Source organism: Theobroma umbraticum, unplaced genomic scaffold (assembly GCF_002168275.2).
Source record: "Theobroma umbraticum cultivar Fairchild unplaced genomic scaffold, ASM216827v3 scaffold_30.0, whole genome shotgun sequence".
NCBI lineage: Eukaryota > Viridiplantae > Streptophyta > Magnoliopsida > Malvales > Malvaceae > Theobroma > Theobroma umbraticum.
In genome coordinates, this window is record NW_018397254.1 from 14,158,560 (window position 1) to 14,164,509 (window position 5,950).

Genomic DNA, 5,950 nt, shown 5'->3' on the forward strand with positions numbered 1-5,950 from the left:
TATTGGAGCTTTTGAAAAATTTTATGAGACTTCGCTTGGTAGGGAGGGTAGAAAAATGGGAAAGAAGAAACGCGGATAAGGAGAAACCATGATCTTGATTTCTCTGTGTGCTTGATAGGAAAGCTGGAAAGCTAGAAAAATGGGTTGAAAAACTGATTTATTTTTTGCATCAATCTGTTGGTTAGAATTTAAAATTAAAAATTATATTATATTTCTCATTATACACATTGTCAGTGGAGATTGTAAGATAAAATCTGAAAGAAATTAGATAATTTTGTAAACTTGTAATACTTTAATTTTTTTAATTTGAAATGATTGGTTCTTGTGAATAAAGATAAAAAATTACTTTTTTTATTTTCTTCTCTTAGCAAGTACTGGTTGGAGATATCTTATTTTGTTGGGATCTTAAAATAGGAAGTATGAAATTTGAAAAAACAAAAAAAACGAAAAAGAAGAAAATAAAATTAAACAAAACTCAGGAAAGATACCACAAATTTTACAAAAAAGTATTTTACATCAACCTAAAACTCGAGAAATTAATTTTAAAACCAACATAATAGCAATGGGTATAAAAGAACTTGTGTAGAAAGAAAGTTTTGGGTTTTTGGATATTCAGTTTAGACTTTAGAAAATCAGAGTATTTTTGAAGGAACGAATCTGATTAAGTGGTAGATCAACTCAAAGCGACACTACAAAAAATAAGGTCTTTATCAACGAAAACTTCTATTAGTGATGAGTTACAATCCCTCGGCTAAACGATACATTGACGGATTTATTGACAAAAACTTTCGTAGGCTCATTGTCAGAAATATCATCACTAGTAATGTTTATTTTGTGGGCAATGGAATATTCTACCAGAAGATTCTACAATAAAGTTTTCCGTTGGAGATTTTGTTGGTAAATAATCAGATTCATCAGCATTAGGATTGGTTGGTGATTCAACTATTTGGTCGGTAACTTCTATCGGTAATGATCACTGACATATGCTTTTGGTTGGCGATTTTGTCAGTAAAGCGTTTATATTCGTCGATAATGGGAAATATCCATCGGTAAATATTTCTAAAAATCCGTCAACATGTTATATTATCTGTCGATAAACCATCTTCACCTAAAACTTTTTTTTTATAATTTTGTATTTCTTGTATTCCCTGCTCACAGTTGACATGAATATATTGAAATAATAAAATTGAAATGTTTTAATATGTATTAAAACTATTTAAATTTTATTATAAAATGAAAAACAAACACAAATAGTATTTCAAATAATGAAAAATGAATATAAATGTTTAAATCGATATAAAAATTCATAAATCCAACATTATACCCTAAATCTATTATTGGTTGTGCCTCTCCCGCATCATCAAAAAAGGGTGTGTGCAACCTTGCTTGTGGATGTGGCTATGTTTGCAACTGCGACTCCTGTGAAGGAGACTCGAATGTTGGTGGAAGCCTATGAAAGATCATTTCAAGGGTCGCTTGGAAACTCGATCACTTGGCAACCATATTCTTTGTTGAGTCCTTCATTTGTTGATAATCCTTGAGTTCAAGAAGTGGAGCTTGCATAGAATCATCGACATTGGTTGGACCATAAGCAAATTTCGACTGTTGACTTCATATGTTTTTTATGATAAGAAAACATTCCTTGTTCATTAATGTTTGATCATATTATTTAAGTGTACACAAGAAAGCTTAAATTCATTAATTTATTTGTTATTTGAAAGCAAATCAAGATGCTCATTTAGTTACAAGATAAGTTAATTGGTTAAACAAGCAAAGAAGAAAGCGCTTTAATAAAGATAAATTAGTCTTCATAGATTAACACAAATCCTTAATTAGTTAAAGCAATTTTGGGAGCTATACTAAAGACAAGTAGAAAAGTCTTAACTGGTTAACACAAGGTTTAATCAATTAAAAAAGTACTGGACACAAAACAAAAAGTTATTAATCGAAGTTAATCGATTAACGATCAAATTTGAAGTACCTAAAAGATGCCAAAATTCAAATTCAAAATGAAGCTGACTGTTGAAGGGCGCCAAATGAAAGAATTCAAATTTGAAGATATTTTAATCGGTTAATGCTTATTTTAACCAGTTAAAGTTGAAAGAAGAGAAGCCTTAATTAGTTAAAGGGAGGACTAACCAATTAAAGAAAGATTGCTAGTTGGAGGAGTTTCAAAACAGAATGTTATTAAGCAATTAAAGTCACCTTTAACCAGTTAACACAGAGAAGTAGATTGCAAGACAGAAAAACTTTAATCTGTGAAAGCTCATCTTCAACCGGTTAACAAGACACTGCTAGCAAATTTGAAAAGAGTTGTTAGAAGAGAAAATAATAGCTATTTTTGCTCCAAAAATGTTTCTATTGGCTAGAAACTATCCTCTAAGTATAAATAGAGGTTCAAATGATCAATAATGTATAAGAGAAGCATGCAAGGGCAAGTTTACAGCTAATAGGTGTTAGAAAGATCTCTTTTTAAGTGTGCTTCACTCTTATCTTTGTAAAACAGTTTTGAGCTTAACTTTGTATATCTTAGATCGGCTAAATGATCAGTTGTACTTCATTTTTTTTGTATGCTTTGTTTACTTAAAGTGTGAGAGACATTCTAAGGGGTAGATTAAGCTTAGAAAAGCTTGGAAATCTTGTAAAGATTTTTGAGCTTGGGTTAGAAGCTCACATTGTAAAAGCTAGGTGGAAGCTATTAATTCACTAATTTAGTGAAATTGGGTTGCAAATACTTGATTGAGAGATCAAAGTAGTGGGCACAGGTTAAAGGGACCAAACCACTATAAATATTTGTGTCTTATCCACTTCTCTCTACCTATTTCCTTATTTTGTGCCTCTTGACTTTAACAAGTTTTAAACCTTCCATTTTAAAATTATACAAAAAGTTTTTCAAGCTTAAGAGCTGCTTTTAAAATATATTTTAAGTGCTATTCACCCATCTCTAGTAGTCTATTGGGATCAACAAGTGATGTCAAAGCCTAAACCTTGATTTTAATGCTTAACATCCTAAAGGGAAGATCCTATGTTTACTAAAAAATCTAATGTTTTTGAGGGTCAATCCATAAATAGGCCTCTTCTATTTGATGGAACCAATTACCAATTTTGGAGTACTAAGATGTCGATTTATGTTAAGGTTTGTGACTATGAGACGTGGGATGCGATTATATATGCAGTAATTGTAGTAGCCTAGTGGTTCTGACTTCCTGCTTAGTTTTGAATGATGTTATTCTATATTTAGCTTTTGCACGTGCATCACATAATTTGTCATTCTCATAATTATTCTTAGGTAGTGCTCTTACTAAATCTAATGATGATAGTTTAGATAATACATGCGTACTAGCATGTCTTAGCTTTCTATGTCACATCTAACTATTTTTATTCTTATTGTACTTCATTTTTTTTTATGCTTTGTTTACTTAGAGTGTGGGAGACACTTTATGGGGTAGATTAAGCTTAGAAAAGCTTGAAAATCTTGTAAAGATTTTTGAACTTTGGTTAGAAGCTCACATTGTAAAAGTTTGGTGGACGCTATCAATTCACTGGTTTAGTGAAATTTGGTTGAAAAAGCTTGGTGGAAGCTATCAATTCACTGGTTTAGTGAAATCAATTAAAAATACTTAATTGGGAGATCAAGGTAGTGGATGTTAGTTAAGTAGACTAAATTACTATAAATATTTATGTTTTGTCCGCTTCTCTTTACCTTCTTCTCATTTGATGCCTCTTAACTTTGACAAGTTTTAAACCTTCCATTTCAAAATTATACAAAAAGCTTTTCAAGCTTAAGAGCTACCTTCAAAATATTTTTTAATTGCTATTTACCCCTCTCTAGCAATCTATTGGAATCAATAAGTGGTATTAGAACCTAACCCTTGATTTTAATGCTTAACATTTTAAGGGGAAGATCCTATGTCTGTTAAAAAATCTAATGATGCTAAGGGTCAATCCAGAAATAGGCTTCCTCTATTTAATGGAACCAATTACCAATTTTGGAATACTAAGTGTTGGGATGAGCTCTACAGCCAATTGGGATTGGTTAAGGCTTAATTCCAATCATGCAAAAATATCATTCATGTTGAATGATTAAAGGTTTTTCTTCATCACTAAGACATCAATTAGAACAAGTTATAAGTCTAATTGAATGAAGTCCATGAGATTAATATGCCTTACAAAGGAATTGTAATGGGTTGCAGTTATGAGATCCTCATGCATCAAAGCGTAATCTCTAAATGTTTCTGGTCAATGTATCATTGAATTGGACACCAATGATACCTAGAGATTGGTACATTTATGTTTCTTACTTGAGAAGTAAGCAATCGGTGTCATAAGTTGAAGTATAGAGATACTTGGAACTAGAATGTGGATGTTTACCTAAGAAAGTAGGTTCACTGAACATGACCTATTATAAGAAGTGCATTTGATATTTCACTTAAGTGTTTATGCAATACTTTTCATATGCCAATTGTATAAATACTTCATAGACTTGAGACATCATGCTGTCTTATGTGTGGAGTGCTATGTTTTAATTTCATCCTTACGGGTGCCTAACTAAGGATGCCAAAACAGGATACTTTTAGGTATAACATGAAGCATGTGAAGGCAAATGAGTGGTCAAGATAGAAATCATCACCCTAAGTGATGCAAGGGACATATTCTAACTCTTTTTATTTGATATTAGTGTTGTTGAATTTTATATTCACATAAGTATACATATCGCAAAGATAATATAGAGATGAGTAGAGTGTCGATCCCATAGAAAATTAAATTAATCCTTATTGTTAATTACTAAAATTAACACACTTTAATTTTATCTAAACAATTAAAATTAAAAATGAAAATTTAAATTAATAAACTAAAAACTAAAACTAATATATCAGTAAATTTTACTTCTAGTGATTAATAGACCTAAGATTATGATATCCCTTAATACTTCATTTGAATATTGTTTCTCTCTTAACTTAGTTTAATAGATTAAATTGCTAACCTAGAGTCTTAAATTATTTACAAATCTCTGTCGAGTTTTTCATAAAAATACCTCTTCTAATTAATTTACTAAATATCTATGCAAATTAAATTGAAGAAAGATTCATTAAGTTTGTATTCTAATTTTGGCTACGTATGGCTTATAAGTGTATATCTATCCTATATGCAAATCAAACCACCTAATCAACTAAGTGCATTTGATCATAAGCTAGATCTATTCGGGGTCTACTTAAATCTCCTTCATCAAGGTTTAACCTAGGTTTCCAATTCAATTTAATTGGTAGCTAGTCAATTAGAAGCATTAAGAACAGAATAAAATAAATAACTTAAATCCATCAAACATAAGTAAAAGAGAGATAAAAAATTCAGACTATATATTGAGTTCAATCATAATTTTAGATTAAAAATTTAGTTTCCCATCAAGTCACACATCATCATTGAATAAAATTTAAACAGTAAAAACAAAACCAAGAAAATAAGAGAATAAAAGAAAAGATAGAAAAACTCAAGAGTTGTATTCTCGATCTCCAAATCTCCCCTGAATCTGTTAAACTCTTCTTAGCTTCAATGACTCTGTGGCTTGACTCTCAATTGTTAATATGGTGTTTCTTCTTTTTTTTCCTTCTCTTTTAAAAGCCTTTCGAAAAATTATTTTTATAGGCTTTGAAGTTAAACCAAGTTGGGTGAAGAAAGAAGTCAATGTCAACTAGAATATCCTCACCAGACTATGTAAATCGTAGCCTTTTTTAATTAATTAATGGAAATCATAATTGGTCTAGGATTGCTACAGTGCATCAACTTCAACAAGATTTTTCACCACATTCCAAGCCAAACTGGGTAAAGTGAAAGTTCTAGCTTTTTCTCTTATCTTTCCAATGGTCCTAAAATCTCTTCATTTGGAGCTTTGTGGAAGTCTGCACCGTGAAATTGCTCTCCTTCTTTCACTAAAACTCTTTTTCAAATACCT